The sequence below is a fragment of the Saimiri boliviensis genome, chromosome 15 (assembly GCF_048565385.1).
Source record: "Saimiri boliviensis isolate mSaiBol1 chromosome 15, mSaiBol1.pri, whole genome shotgun sequence".
Classification (NCBI taxonomy): Eukaryota; Metazoa; Chordata; class Mammalia; order Primates; family Cebidae; genus Saimiri; species Saimiri boliviensis.
This window is the reverse complement of record NC_133463.1, coordinates 39,874,905-39,891,422: the sequence shown is the minus strand read 5'-3', so window position 1 is coordinate 39,891,422 and position 16,518 is coordinate 39,874,905. Positions and strand designations below refer to the sequence as shown.

Genomic DNA, 16,518 nt, shown 5'->3' with positions numbered 1-16,518 from the left:
AGATGTGGTTAATAACCTCACTTTACACAGAAATTAAGCCAATAGACTATAGATCAAGGCTCTAATGGAGTACTGTGCACCTAATTTTAGACAACACACATCACCTACACTGTTCCCATTATTTCATCCAGGTGACAGATGGATTATTAAGAGAGTAATTCTTATATTTGTCTTACCACAAAGAATGCAGATATTTTTATTCAACAGTAACAAAATAATGTGGTATAAAATGCAAATTGTATGAGAAAGTAATTATTGTTTCATTCAAGTATTATTTATAGTGGACTTACTTTGTGCCACACATTAGCTATAAATGTTGCACACTAAAGCAGAAAGTGGAGAATTGTAAGACAAGAACTTGATAAAGTAAACATATTATATAATCACCAGATAATAATTCATACTGAATAGAGGATAAAAGAAATTATTACAAACTCTCAAGAACTATTCACTTCTGTTTTGCAACAGCAAGGTATTCGTAAATTATATGTGGAATATCTGCCGGTTTTTCTCCCTGGACTATAAGCTTCAATGGGGCCTAGTCGGGGTCTGACTTCTCACTATTCTACTCCTGGTATGTAGCAATGCCAGCACATAATCAAGTATTTAATAAACATATGCTGATTAAATAGTGAATAGATGGATGTATAGGGAGAAAAACAACACCAAGACTTACATTTTTTAAAAAGTCCCCAAATAGGAAGAATTATAAAAGGAAATATCAAGCTATCCTTTATTGAAGACAATTTGAGAAAGTCAAGTTATTCAAGAACATGAGTCTTTAAAAGTAAATTTAAAGAATGATTTAAAGGCTAAATTTATATTGGACTTTGGCAAAGACTAACAAACTCAAGAATTTAGTAATTTGTTTAACAACTGGGTGTTGAATCCATACAAAGTGCCAGGCATTGTTCTGGGTGCTGAAATGCAGGAGAGAATAAGATGAATTTTATCTCTGTTCACATGAAGCTTACAGGAATTCAAAAGGTACTAGAAGGTTGATAGATCATTTTTCCTAACATGTAAAATAAAGCAAAATTCTATCATAAAAAATAATGCATACCTGATAAAAAAATATCTATTAGATTTTTGATAATATTTGGGCAAGTATACTTACTGGTGCTACATTATGTTCTATGGTTTCCTGTATAGTCTCTGACTGCTCATGCTGTTACTCCGTGCTAGAATCTTTTCCAACCTAAGCCCCTCTTTGACTTGCCTAAATCACTCATCTTTCGGCCCAGTTCAGTGCCTCATGCCTGTAATCTCAACACTTTGGGAAGCTGAGGCAGGCAGATCACTTTAGGCCAGGAGTTCAAAACCAACCTGGCCAACATGGCAAAACCCTGTCTCTACCAAAAATATAAAAATTAGCTGGGCATGGTTGTGCATGCCTGTAGTCCCAGCTAGTCGGGAGGCTGAGGTGCAAGAATCACTTGAACCCAGGAGGTGGAGGTTGCAGTCAGCTGGGATCGTGTCACTGTACTCCAGCCTGAGTGACAGAGTGAGATCCTGTCTCAAAAATAAATAAATAAATAAATAGACACAGTCCCCCACCAGGCCCTCCACATCCCCTCAACTACCATAAGCTTCATGTACATACCCCATCCTGAGTTTACCATAGTATATTGAAATCATGATTCGTTTGCCTGTCTCTTTTCTGAACTCTAAGTTCCTTGAGGGCAGAGGCTAATTTTCATTAATTTTTCATTTATCATGCCTGGTACATAACAGGTGATCAATAAATGTATATGAGGTTGAACTGAAGCCTTTATGTTTTCTCTTTAGAAACCTATGTCTGCCTAATACAAGAACAAGAACTTCACTTGATATCCTGTATTTCTAAATTTCTTTAAAAGACATTCTACAATCTGAGTCATCAAGAAAGGTCATGACTGAAAGCATTCACAAGCCTGAATACATTCTCATTTCTCTCTCTCTTTCTCTTTCTTTCTTTCTTCCTCTCCTTCCTTCTTTCCTTCCTTCCTTCCTTCATTCCTTCCTTCTTTCTTTCTTTTCTTCTCCCTTTCTCCCTTTCTCTCTCTCTTTCTTTTTTTTGATGGAGTCTCACTCTGTTGCCCAGGCTGGAGTGCAGTGGTATAATCTCGGCTCACTGCAACCTCCGCCTCCTGGGTTCAAGTGATTCACCTTTCACAACCTCCCGAGTAGCTGGGACTAGAGGTGCACGCCACCACACCCAACTAATTTTTTGTAGAGACAGGTTTCACCATGTTGGCCAAGATAGTCTCGATCTCTTGACCTCGTGATCCACCCGCCTTGGCCTCTGAAAGTGCTGGGATTACACGCATGAGCCACCATGCCCTGTCTCTCTTTCTCTCCCTCTCTCTCTCTCTCTCTCTCTTTCTCTCTCTCTCTCTTGCTTGCCTTCCTTCCTTCCTTCCTTTCTTATTTCTTTCTTTCTACCTTTCTTTCTGCCTTTTTGCCTTGCCTTGCCTTTTCTTGCTTTCCTTTCCTATTCTTTTCTTTTCCAGGATTTTGCGTAGTCTGGAGTGCAATGGCACAATAATAATGGCTCACTGCTCACTGCTCACTGCAGCCTTGACCTGGATTCAAGCAATCCTCTTGCCTCAGCCTCCTGAGCAGCTGGGACCACAGATGTGGGCCCACACCTGGCTAATTTTTTGTAGAGAGGGGCCTCTCTATGTTGCCCAGGCTAATCTTGAACTCCTAGGGCTCAAGCCATCCTCTTACCTCTGCCTCCCAAAGTGCTGGAATTAGAGGTATAAGCCACCACATTCAGCCCATTATTTTTTCTTCTTACCCGTAGCTCAAATCCACATCAGAATTTAAGGCAGAGAACATCACTGTCTTTACAGTCCTTATTATATAAAACCTATTTACATTTTTACTACCTTAAATGCCTAAATAATTATATGTGAGAAAGTTATCCCTCTTTCTTGGCAAGTCCAGTGTTAGAAAGAAACATTCTCTGTTACCATCACTGCTCCTGGAATAGTAAAAGAAGTTTTCCTGAGATGGAAGTAAACAAAAGGAGATATAAATATATGAGAATAGGCTGGGTGTGGTGGCTCACGCCTGTAATTCCAGTACTTTGGGAGGCTGAGGTGGGTGGATCACTTGAGGTTGGGGGTTTGAGACCAGCCTGCCCAACATGGTGAAATCCCACCTTTACTAAAAATACAAAAATTAGCTAGGCATGATGGCGTACACCTTTAATCCCAGCACTAGGGAGGCTGAGGCAGGAGAATCACTTGAACCTGGGAAACAGAGGTTGTAGTCAGCCAAGATTGCTCCACTGCACTACAGCCTAGGTGACAGAGTGGAATCTTGTCTCAAAAAAAAAAAAAAAAGATCTGTGACTGGGCACCTCAAAAACGCAGTGCGTTTACCTCATTGATTAATTACCATTTGAGCATCTCTGTGTTATCTATGTCTATTGCCGCAATAATGCTTTGTAAAAAACCATCCCAAACTCACTTCCTTAAAATAATAAAGTTATTTAGTTTACTACAGATTTTAAATGGGGTTAGTTGGAAAGTTTTTCTGACCTAAGCTGGATGTCCTCACATATCTGTGGCTGGCTGGCAGTTGGCTGATCTAGGATGGCCCTGGCTGGGATGTCAGGGACAACTCTGCTCTCTTCCACATGTCTCTCACATCCTTCCTGCAGGCTAGCCCAGGGGATGTTCTCATAGGATAGCAGAGGAGAATAGTGGGCAGGCCCTGTCATACAAGAGTGCAATGAAAAAGCACATGCCCTTCAAGCCTCTGCTGACATCCTTTTTTTTTTTTTTGGCAGAATATCACTCTGTTGCCCAGACTGGAGTACAGTGGCAAGATCTCAGTTCACTGCAACCTCTGCCTCCCAGGTTCAAGTAATTTGCCTGCCTCAGTCTCCCAAGTAGCTGGGATTATAGGCACGTGCCACCACATCCAGCTAAGTTTTTGTATTTTTTGTAGAGACAGTATTTTGCCATGTTGGCCATGCTGGTCTCGAACTCCTGACCTCAGGTGATCTGCCCACCTTGGCCTCCCAAAGTGCTGGGATTATAGGAGTGAGCCACTGTGCCTGGCCTGATAACACCCTATTGGCCAAAGCAAATCACATGCTCAAGGCCAGAGTGGGGACTGATTGGGGAGAGGGGGGCACTTTAAAGTTATAAGGCAAACATTGTGATTTCATGGAGGATACTAAGTGTGGTCATTAACACAACCAATCTGTGAGACACTTGGATTTCTAAACCTACTATGATACTAAACCTTAAAAGCCTATTTGGGAGAACTAGTGTAACATTTCCATATAATAAATTCCAGATACTTCAGAAAGTAGAGTACTCTAAAAAATGTAATAGTGTTTAAAATTTTTGAATTTTTATTTGGAATTTGGCACCCAGTTTTACTGTAGATTTAAAAAAATATAGATTCAGCATCTGAAGTACACTCATCAAATATAAAAGTGAAGGTAAGCTATGCAATAATAGCAATTGCAATTCAATTGCAAATGGCAACTAATTTTGTTGAGCCCATCAAAGTGAACTGATAAGGCAGTAATACAGAGGATTCACTAGAGAAGGAACTAGGAGATAACATAACAAAATTTAACCTACAAAGAGAGTGTGTACAGGTGCAGTCACACACACAAGAAGGCTGTGGCCAAATCCTCCAAATGAATCCTTAAAAAAGTTACTGGAACATTGAATCTAGCAGCGTTTTAGGAGAATAATTCTACTGGTTGGCTGGTTGGTATTTTTCAGGCAGCAAAAAAGCCATATGTAAGTAATTTCCACTGATTCAGAGGACATATGCAAAAATAATCTCTACATAGTCATAGGGCCAGGTCTCCTGTAAGACTGAAATGCCATTCAGGATGCACTGATGCTCCACAGCTTCACAACTACAGTAATCTACATGGGAAACCCATTTGCCCTGTGATCCTCACAGCACGTACCTTTGCTCTCTATTCTTGCTACTCTTCCATATTTGTTGCTAAAGGTATCTCTGCTTCTACAGTGTCTGTTTCTGTTTTACCACTACTTCAATCTAACTGTTTTTACTCTTACCCCATGGCCCCTGATTGTTGCTGCTCTCACTTTCTTTCCATGCAGGTCTGTTTTCCATACCTCATTCTGAGTGTCTGATACTGCCAGACTGTCATCTTCCAGAAGAGCTTGGCAAGCTCTTCTCCCAAGCCCTGTCTTAGGCAATAGGCTGGTTTTCTAAATGAACATCTTTGGGCCAAGAGCTCATCACTGCTCTGCTCAGCTGTTGTTAGTGTTGGTGTTATTGGGCAAAAATGAATCCCAGATATGGAGGACTACAGGTACTTGGAGGTCCCTCAGATGAGATGGCCTATCAAATGCTTTCCATAGTCTGTTTAATAAAAAACTATTACAAAAAAGAAAAGATTAATCTAGGAATACAAGGACAAATTATTATGAGGAAGTCTATTAATATAACACCACCTGTTAATGAATAAAAAGGGAAAAATCACACATCATCTTGAAAGATAGACTGGAAAAAGCAATTGATGTGCTAGTATAGATTTAATATTATTTAATATAGTTTTTCTAGCCAAATTTTTAATCTGGTGGATCTATACAAAGAAAACTATAACATTTTGCTGGTGAAATACAAGTGATGTAAATAAATGCCCCATATTCTTTATTTTCTTTAATATTATTCATATTCTTTAATAAAGAATTATGAAGAATATATGCCATATTCTTTATATTCTTTAATATTCTAATATTATATTATTTAACATTCTTCATATTCTTTTAATGAAGAGACTGTTAGAAGTGATAGTGAAGCCAGCCATGGTGGCTCACACCTATAATCCCAGCACTTTGGGAGGCTAAGACAGGAGGATCGCTTGAGTCCAGGAGTTCAAAACAAGCCTTTTTTTTCACTTGAGCCCAGGAAGTCAAGGCTGCAGTGAGTTACATTTGCACCACTGCACACTGGTCAACAGAGCAAGACCCTATCTAAAAAAAATGAACAAACAAAAAACAAAAACAAAAAAAGAAAAATGAAAGGAACAGAATAGATGACGTAAAAATAGATTATTATTTCGTGAGATGAAAAAAAGTGATTTTGACATTTTCTATGGGTATTTCTCTTAGAAAATATATCATGTTCTCGAGAAAGATGCCTTAACATATTGCACAAAGGTAAGAGGCAATATCCCGGGAGCATGGTTTGGAAGAACATAATGAAACAGAGAGATAAGCAGACCACTCTACTTAAGAAATAAAAAATAATTTGTATGAAAAGGGAGTGAAGAGAAGAATCAACACCATGTGTGTGGAGAGAAGCAACTGGTAAGAAATTCCTGGCATTGGGTTGGCTGAAGGGCTTCTGTAAGCAGGGAGCTCCCAAAGACCAATTCCAAATTGGTTGCATTGCTGTATGCAAATCCCTTTTGTCTCCACTCTCAGGGGGGAGGATGCTACAAACAAAGGACAACATTTATAAGTGACATTTTCTTTTTAGGGGGATAGGGTGATCAGAAGAAATTAAAAAGAGTCTTGAGATTTGTGTCAAGTGTAGAACAGAAAAGAGACCAGCCATGTGGGATGTGTATATGTGAAAGCAAAAGTTAATTAGGAGCTTATTCACACAGCCAGAAGAGACCATGTGAACATATGTTTTTGGGAATTCAGAGAGGCTGTAGGAGGGAGAGAGACAAGATTTCCAATGGGCTGTTGGCTAAGGGGTTGGAGCCAATTTTATTTAAATCTCAAAGGGTGGCCCTGTGTATGTAAATACATAGCAAATCCTACAAAGACACATCATAATCAAACAGCTCAAAACCAATGATATAGAAAAATATTTTGAAGGAAACAACACCAAAATGGTGCATGTCTTGGTCCCTTTTGTGCTGCTATAAGAGAATACTTGAGACTGGGTAATTTATAATGAACAGAAATTTATTCATTTGTGAATCTGGAAGCTGGGAAGTCTAAGATCAAGGTGCTGGCATCTGAGAATGGACTTCTTGCTGTGTCATAACATGGCAGAAGATGGAAGGGCAAAGAGAAAGTTAGAGGGGACTGAATTCACCATTTTATAAGAGGACCAATCCCACCCATGAGGATAGAGCTCTCATGACATCATCAGCACTGAAACTCACACGTCTTAGTACCGTTACAACGGCAGTTAAATTTATTTTCTTTCTTTTCTTTCTTTTTCTCTTTCTTTCTCTTTCCTTCTCTCTTCCTTCCTTTCCTCCCTCCCTATCTCCCTTCCTTCTCTCCCTCCCTCTCCATTTCCTTTCCTTTTCTTCTTTTCCTTTCCTTTCCTTCCGCTTACTTTATCTTCCTTCTTTCCTTCCTTCCTTCTTTCCTCCTTCCCTCTTTCCCTTCCTTCCTCCTTCCTTCCCTCCTTCCTTTCTCTTTCTTTCTTTCCCTTTCTTTCTTTCTCTGTCTTTCTTTCCCTTTCTTTCTTTCTTTCTTTCTTTCTTTCCTTCTTTCTTTCTTTTTCTTTCTTTCTTTCTTTCTTTCTCTCTGTCTTTCAAGACAGGGTCCTGCTGTCACCCAGGCTCAGTGTAGTGGTGTAATCATGGCTCACTGCAGCTTCAAACTCCTGGGCTGAAACAATCCTTACATCTCAGCTTCCCCAGTAGCTGGGTTTATTTATAAAAAGAAGAGCAAATACACCCAAAGCAAGTAGAAATGTAGCAGTAATTAAAATGAAAGCTGAAATAAATGAAAGAGAAAATAAGCAGACAATAAAATTAATGAAATTAAAACTCTTCTTCCAAAAGATCAAATTGAAATACCTTTAACCAAACTGATCATGTAAAAGACAGAGAATATACAAAGTAAAAATATTAGGAATAAAAGATGGGACATCACTACAATTCTACAAATATTAAAGAATAACAAAGAAATATTAACAATTCAGGGTCAATAAACCTGAAAACTTAAATGAAATGCACAAATATCTTAAAAGACAAAATTACTTAAATGAGCATGGAAAAAAAATAGAAAATGTGACCTGTCTTTAATTTATAAAAGAAATTTTTTTTTTTTTTTTTTTTTTTTTTGAGACGGTGTTTCGCTCTTGTTACCCAGGCTGGAGTGCAATGGCGCGATCTCGGCTCACCGCAACCTCCGCCTCCTGGGTTCAGGCAATTCTCCTGCCTCAGCCTCCTGAGTAGCTGGGATTACAGGTACGTGCCACCATGCCCAGCTAATTTTTTGTATTTTTAGTAGAGACGGGGTTTCACCATGTTGACCAGGATGGTCTCGATCTCTCGACCTCATGATCCACCCGCCTCAGCCTCCCAAAGTGCTGGGATTACAAGCTTGAGCCACTGCGCCCGGCGTATAAAAGAAATTAAATTTACAGTTTAAAGTTTCTCAAAAAGAAAACTCCCAGTGTAGGTAATAGATAAGGAGGATACATGTCCAAGCTCATTTTATCAGGTCAGTCTTAGCCTGATAATATAGACAAAGATATTACAAGAAAACTACAGATCAATATCCCTAATGAACTTGGATTCATTAACATCCTTTAAAACATTGGCAAATAAAAACCTATCAATGTATACAAGGGAGAATGCACCATGACCAAGTGTGGTTTATTCCAGAAATGTAAGGTTAGTTTGACATTTGAAAATAAAAAAATTTAATTAATCATGTTAATAGTCTAAATACAAAAAACAAAGAGATCCTCTCAATAGATGCTAGCCCTCGCCAAGCATTGATACAAATTTAACATTTATTCATTACTAAAAAGCTCTTGACAGGCCAAGCACAGTGGCTCACGTCTGTGATCCCAGCACTTTGGGAGGCTGTGGTGAGAGGATCCCTTTAGTCTGGGAGTTTGAGACCAGTGAGGGCAACATAATGAAACCCTGTCTCTACAAAAGATGAGCTGGGCATGGTGGCATACATCTGTAGTCCCAGGTACTCAGAAAGCTGAGGTGTAAGGATCACGTGACCCCAGGAGATTGACGCTACAGTGAGCCATGATCACGCCACTGCACTCCAGGCTGGGTGACTGAGTGAGACCTTATCTTAAAAATATAAAAAACCTCTCAGCAGACTAAGAAAAGAAGTGAACTTCCTCAAACTCGTAAATTACATATACAAAAAACCTACAGATAGTATCATACTTGATGGTAAAACACTGAATTCTTTTCCTGAAAATCAGGAACAAGTTAATAATGTCCTTTCTCATCACTTCTGTTCAACATTGTACTGGATGTTCTAGTTTGTGCAATAGGGCAAGAAAAGGAAATAAAAGCATACAGAATGGAAAGGAAAAATAAAACTTTTTATTTGTAGAAACGTGATTGTATACATAGAAAATACAAAGAAATCTATAAAATACTACTAGAACTCATAGGTTTTTAAACAAGATCTCAGTGTACAGGACTAATATTAAAAAATGAATTGGCCGGGCGCGGTGGCTCAAGCCTGTAATCCCAGCACTTTGGGAGGCCGAGGCGGGTGGATCACAAGGTCGAGAGATCGAGACCAACCTGGTCAACATGGTGAAACCCCGTCTCTACTAATAATACAAAAAATTAGCTGGGTATGGTGGCACATGCCTGTAATCCCAGCTACTCAGGAGGCTGAGGCAGGAGAATTGCCTGAACCCAGGAGGCGGAGGTTGCGGTGAGCCGAGATCGTGCCATTGCACTCCAGCCTGGGTAACAAGAGCGAAACTCCGTCTCAAAAAAAAAAAAAAAAAAAAAAAAGAATTATATTTAAATACCCTATTAATGAACCACTAAAAATGAAATATCATTTATAATATGAGGGGACTTCAAAATGTTCATGGAAAAATTGAATTAAGAGATAAAGATAAAGAATAGAAAGGTTCTTTCTCAATGTAAGCTCCATCAAGGTCGACACATGGTTGTAGGTAATGACACAAGTCATTTAATCCATCCCTAACTGAGAGTCCTGGAAATTGAACCAGGTCAATGCAGTCTTTTTTACACGATTAACTGAATAAAATGGGAGACCTTTACAGATTTTTAAGATTAAAAAATAAAAAGAAGTTAGAAATAGCCAAATTAGGACTATAAGGTGGATACCTAATGATTTCTCATTGAGAGTCTTGCAAAATTGCCCTTGTTTGATGAGAAGAATGAGCAGGAGCATTGTTGTGGTAGAAAAGGACTGTCTGGTGAAGCTTTTCCAGGAATATTTCTGCTAAAGCTTTAGCTAACTTTCTGAAAACACTCTTGTAACAAGCAGATATTATTTTTCTTTGGCTGTCCCAAACGTCAACAAGCAAAATGAGCATCCCAAAAAACTATTCCCACAACCTTTGTTCTTGGCAGGTCTGCTTTTGCTTTGACTGGACCACTTCCACCTCTCGGTAGTGATTGCTTTGATTGTACTTTGTCTTCAGGATTATACTGATAAAGCCATGTTTCATCTCCTGTTACAATTCTTAAAAGAAATGTTTCAGGATTTTGATCCTACTTGTTTAAAATTTCCATTAAAAGCTCTGCTTTTGTTTGCAGTTGATCTGGGAACAATGGTTTTGGCACCTGTTGAGTGAAAAGTTTGCTCCACTTTAGTTTTTCAGTCAGATGTCATGAACTATGAGATTGGAGTTTCCTATAGTGTTGGCTATTGCTTCTCCTGCTATTTGTCAGGCCTCTTGAATGAGGGTATGAGCAGGATGAAATTTTTCCTTGCAAATTGATGTGGAAGGTCTGTCATTGCAGGCTTCATCTTTGACATAATCTTCCTCCCTTCCTAAAATGAATTATCCATTTGTAAACTGCTGATTTCTTTGGTGCATTGTCCCCATAAATTTTTCGTTAATATATCGATGATTTTACTATTGTTCTACCCAAGCTTCCCCATAAATTTGATGTTTGTTCTTCTTCAACTCTAGCAGAATTCATGCTACTCTGATAGGGGCTTTTTTTAAACTGATGTCTTATACTTCTTAATGAGTCAAACTAGATCCTGCCAATACATGTTGTTACAAGTTAGTATGAGTTCGTTTGGGGGTAAAATTTTTAAAATCCATGCAGTTTTTTTCAAAATATGCATATGTCTATGAACATGTTGAAGATCCCTTGCAGCATCAAAAAGCATAAAATATGCAGAGAACCTGGAAGAGTCAAAATCGCTTTGAAAAAGAACAAATTTGGAAAATTTACACTTCCCAATTTTAAGACTTTCTAAAGTTATAGTAATCAAGACAGTGTGATATTTGCGTAAGGATAGACATATGGTTCAATGGAAGGAATACAGAGTCCAGAAATAGACATAGAGTTTTCACGAAAGTTCCAAAGTAATTCAATGGGGAAAGGATTGTCTTTTCAACAAATGGTGTTGAAACAACCATACATCCATTTAGAGAAAAAAATGAACATTGACTCTTTTCTCTCACCATATGCAAAAATTAATTTCAAATAGATTATAGACCCAAATGTAAAAGCTAAAGCTATAAACTTTAAGAAAAAAGGTATTAATAAATCTTCACTGTTTTAGAGTAAGTAAAATTTCTTAAACATGTCACAAAATGATGCAAACTTCATCAAACTAAAAACATTGACTTTTCAAAACATATTGTTAAGAAAAGAAAAATGCAAATATATTTTGTTGAACAAAAAATTTCTCCAAAACCTAGTGGCTGAAAACAATAATAATGATTTATTATTTCTCACAGTTTTTGCAGATCCGAAATATATTAATTTCTTGGCTGGCTACTTCTGACATAGAGTGTCACATGAGATTGCAGTCATCTGAAGACTTGAGAAGGATTGGAGGATCCAATCCAAGGTGCCATGTATGGAAGCAAATTGCTGCTGTCCATTTATCAAGAGACCTCAGTTCCTGTCTGCAAGAGCCTTGCTAAAGGATTGGCTTTCTCTAGAGCAAGTAACACAAGGGGGGCAAGGTGGGAGTTACAATATCTTTAATGATATAGCCTCAGAAGCCCCATACTATCGCTTCTACAATTTTCTCTTAGTCACATAGGTCAGTCAATAGGGGAAAGTACTGTACAAGAGTGTGTATATACTAGGAGGCCAGAATCAATGGGGTCCCTCTTGGAGGATGACTACTATAGCAAGCCATAATCTGGGAGGAAATAGTCACAACATCAATATCTGACAAAGGATAGTATAAAAGATAGAATATACACAGAATATCCACACCCCAGTAATAAGAAAAAAAAATTAGTTTGAAGTAGACAAAAGGTTTGGACAGATACTTATGTTCAAATGCACACATGGTCCATAAGGACAGGAAAAGATACTCAACATGACTGGTTATTAGGAAAATACAAATTTAAACACAAAAATAAAAAATAAGAAGGGATTACCAAGCATTGGAGAAGAAATGGAGCAACTGGAACTCCCATATATTGCTGATAGAAATGGAAATGGTACAACTACTTCAGAAAACAGTTTGGCAATTTATCATAAAGTCAGATACATGACCATATGCCCTAGCTATTTTACTCTTAGGCATTATTTATCCAAGAAAAATGAAAACATATGCCCACACAAGGACTTTTAACCAAACATTCATAGAATCTTTAGTCATAATAGCCAAAAACTGGAAACAAACCAATTACCTATGAATAGGACAAACATAAATTGTAGCAAATCCATACAAGGGATTACTACTGCACTAGAAAAGAAGAAAGTTACTGCACACAATATGATGAATGAATCTTTAAAATATGCTGAGCTGAAACCACAAACAGGAGAGTATATATTGGATGCTACCATTTATATCAAATTCTTGAAAAAGTGGGTCCAGGTGCAGTGGTTCCCACCTGTAATCCCAGTGCTTTGGCAGGCTGAGGCAGGATTGCCTGAGGCCAGGAGTTCGAGACGAACCGGGGCAACACGGCAAGACCCCATCTCAGCATAAAATTAAAGAATTAGCCGTGCCCTGTGCCACATGCCTCTAGTCCCAGTTACTCAAGAAGCTGAAGCGGGAGGATCCCTTGAGCCCAGAAGATTGAAGCTGCAATAAACTGTGTTCTTGCCACAACACTCCAGTACGGGTGGAAGAGCAAGACCCTGTCTCAAAAATAAAAAACAAAATTATGTAAAAAGTAGAATTATTCTATAGTGACAGAATGCAAACAAGTAGTTGCCTAGGACCAGAAGTAGTTCGGCTGGAGGAAGGGCTGAGAATACTTTTTACCGTGTGGGAAATGTTCTCTATCATGATTGTGATCATAGTTACCCTGGTGTATTTATTTGTTAACATTTATTGAACTGTACCATTTAAATGAGGTTTAGTGTATATAAATAATACCTCATTCCGTTCAATTAAAAGAGTATCGGCCAGTTTGCTGCTGACCGCCACAGCCAGGACCAGCCTCGCGGGTTCCCCGGCGGCGCGAATTCGCTGCCTCCAGAAGATGCTCTACTCCTTCTCCTCCCCTACCCCGCCAGGAAGCGACGCGCCCCCATCCCGGAGCCAGCTGACCTGGGGACTGGCGTGGCGGCAGTGGCCGAAGAGAGCGGAGATTCGGCGGCCTGCCCCTCCAAGAAGGCCCCGGCCGAGCAGGACGAGCCCGGGACGCCGCCCTCCTCGCCGCTGAGCACGTGCCAGAGGAACAAGGCTGTGGCCCTCCTCAGACACGTGGCCCGCAACGTGCTCGTGGGCTTTGGGGAGAGCTGGAAGAAGCAGCTCAGCGGGGAGTTCGGAAAACCGTATTTTATCAAGCAAATGGGATTTGTTGCAGAAGAAAGAAAGAAAACACGGTTTATCCACCCCAACACCAAGTCTTCACCTGGACCCAGGTGAGTGACATAAGAGGTGTGAAGGTTGTCGTCCTGGGACGGGATCCGTATGATGGACCTAATCAAGCTCACGGGCTCTGCTTTAGTGTTCAAAGACCTTTTCCACCTCCACCCAGTTTGCAGAACATTTATAAAGAGCTTTCTACAGACATAGAGGGTTTTGTTCATCCTGGCCATGGAGATTTATCTGGGTAGGCCAAGCAAGGTGTCCTGCTACTCAACGGTGTCCTCACGGTTAAGGTGCATCAAGCCAACTCTCATAAGGAGAGAGGCTGAGAGCAATTCACCCATGCAGTGTGTCCTAGCAAAATCAGAACTCGAATGGCCTTGTTTTCTTGCTCTGGGGCTCTTATGCTCAGAAGAAGTGCAGTGCCATTGATAGGAAGCAGCACCATGTCCTATAGACGGCTCATCCCTCCGGTTGTCAGTGTATAGAGGGTTCTTTGGATGTAGAAACTTTTCTAAGACCAACGAGCTGCTGCAGAAGTCGGGCAAGAAGCCTATGGACTGGAAGGAGATGTGATCATCAGCTGAGGGGTGGCCTCTCTCCACTGTTATTATTATTGTTGCTGTTTTGAGAAGCTGCTGTTAACGTATTTGTCAGTTACGAAGTTCCACTGAAAATTTTCCTATTAATTCTTAAGTACTCTGCATAAGGAGGAAAAGCTTCCAAAAAGCACCCACGAACCAGGCTGCCCCGGAATGGTAACTGTATTCAGCCACAAAGAGCAAAGGCTACCCTTTGACCAAATGTCTTCCTCTGCAACAGGGCTTCGGCCTAAAACACACCAACTTCTCCGAAAACAGATGATGTCAAATGCTCAGTTGGCTGTCTTTATCTCCCTTGCCTTTATGGCGGAAGCGGGGAGATGTGCACCTTTTAGGAAGAGTCCTAGTTTGGTGCCTGCTGCTCCGTAGTTTTGCCTGGTTTCAGTGACAGGTGTTGGGGTGTTTTTGCTTAGAAAGGCCCCCTTGTCTCAGCCCTGCAGGGCAGGCATGCTAGTCTCTGCCTGTTCCATTGCCCCCTTGATTTTTGAAGGAATCCTCAGGCCCCTCGAAGCATAAGGATATTTTGTAAGTTTCCAGAATCTGGCCCAGAAATTAGGGCTCAATTTCCTGATTATAGTAGAGGTGACGATTGCTAAGATTGCTGTGAGCCCTAACAGACAGGGGCCGAGGGAAGTAAGCTGGGTCTTGTTATTCCTTGGGTGTTGGTGGAATAAGCAGTGGAATTTGAACAAGGAAGAGGAGAAAAGGGAATTTTGTCTTTATGGGGTGGGGGTGATTTTCTCCTAGGGTTATCTACAGTTGGGGTTTTTAAGGCCCCACAGACTGTCAAGTGCTGTTTTTTTACCGACTGAAATCACTTTGGGATATTTTTTTCTGCAACACTGCAAAGTTTTAGTTTTTTAAGTACTCATGCATATATATGTGTATATATACACATATATACATATACATATTTTTTATATATACATATATATGTATATGTATATGTATATATACATGTATATATACATATACATATTTTATATATATGTATGTATACATATTATTTTCCTTTATTGGGTCTACACCTCCATCCTTGATCTTGGCGGTGCTATTTTTGCTGTTAGTTGGGTTAGAGTTGGACTGGGGGGCTGGTAATTAAAGATTGTTAAAAAAAAAAAAAAGACTATCACAAAAATAAAAATAAAAAGGCTAGGCATGGTGGCTCATACCTGTAATTCCAGTGTCTTGGGAGGCCAAGGCAAGAAGGCCAGCAGTTCAAGACTAGCCTGGGCAAAATAGTGAGACCCTGTGTCTATAAAAAAAATTAAAACGAGTATCACCAGAGGCCGGGTGCGGTGGCTCACATCTGTAATCTCAGCACTCTGGGAGGCCAAGGTGGGTGGATCACCTGAGGTCAGGAGTTCAAGAGCAGCTAGTCAACTTGGTGAAATTGTCTCTAATATATATATATATATATATATATGTGTGTGTGTGTGTGTGTGTGTGTATGTGTATATATATGTATACATATGTATGTGTATATATGTATACATATGTGTATATATGTATATATGTATATACATATGCATATTTATGTGTGTATATATATATATATTAGAAATTTTCTAATATATATATTAGAAAATTATTTATATATATATTAGGAAATTATTTCTGGTGAAACTCATGTGTAATATATATATATATATATATATATATATATTACACATGAGTTTCACCAGAAATAATTTCCTTCATAAGATATAACTGCTTTAAGTTATATCTTAAGGGGTGGGAACCCCTTAAGACTGATATACCTGATTACTTTATGCTGTAATTATAGGAAGGTAAATAGGAGAGAGGACCACCAAAAAAGGAGAGGGCTGCCCCATGTTGTTGTTTCACTGCTTCAAAGGAGTTCTTAAGGAAGCATAGATTGTCCTAAGGGGCACTGCTCTCTATGCTATCTGAGTTTTGGGCTTTGACCAGCAGGGAAGCATGAAAATGAGGAGAATACTAAAGAGGGTTAAGCAACAAGCACTTGGGTGACAGGAACATTTGCACACCAAGCCTCAGTGACATGCAATTTACACATGTAACAAATCTGCACATGTATCCCCCAACCTAAAATAAAAGTGGAAAAAAGAAAAAAAAGAAACAAGTAAAGAGTATTCAAATGAGTAGTGGAAATAAAGCAAACCCTACCTCTTTCACATGTACAGGGAAATAAGAAACTTGTAAGGTGCAAGGGAAAATAGGCTGGGGCAGATTTTCTCACCTTCAGCATTAATGCCACT

General features: G+C 39.4%; 1 protein-coding gene and 1 pseudogene across 1 annotated transcript in view; one reads left to right on the top strand and one right to left on the bottom strand.

Moving 5' to 3' along the window:
• The window catches only part of LOC141581389 (uncharacterized), an 85,892-nt gene that overhangs the window by 50,185 nt on the left and 19,189 nt on the right, over nucleotides 1-16,518 (bottom strand). The gene's annotated exons all lie outside the window — the stretch shown is intronic.
• Nucleotides 11,750-14,252, top strand: LOC101053492 (uracil-DNA glycosylase pseudogene; annotated as a pseudogene).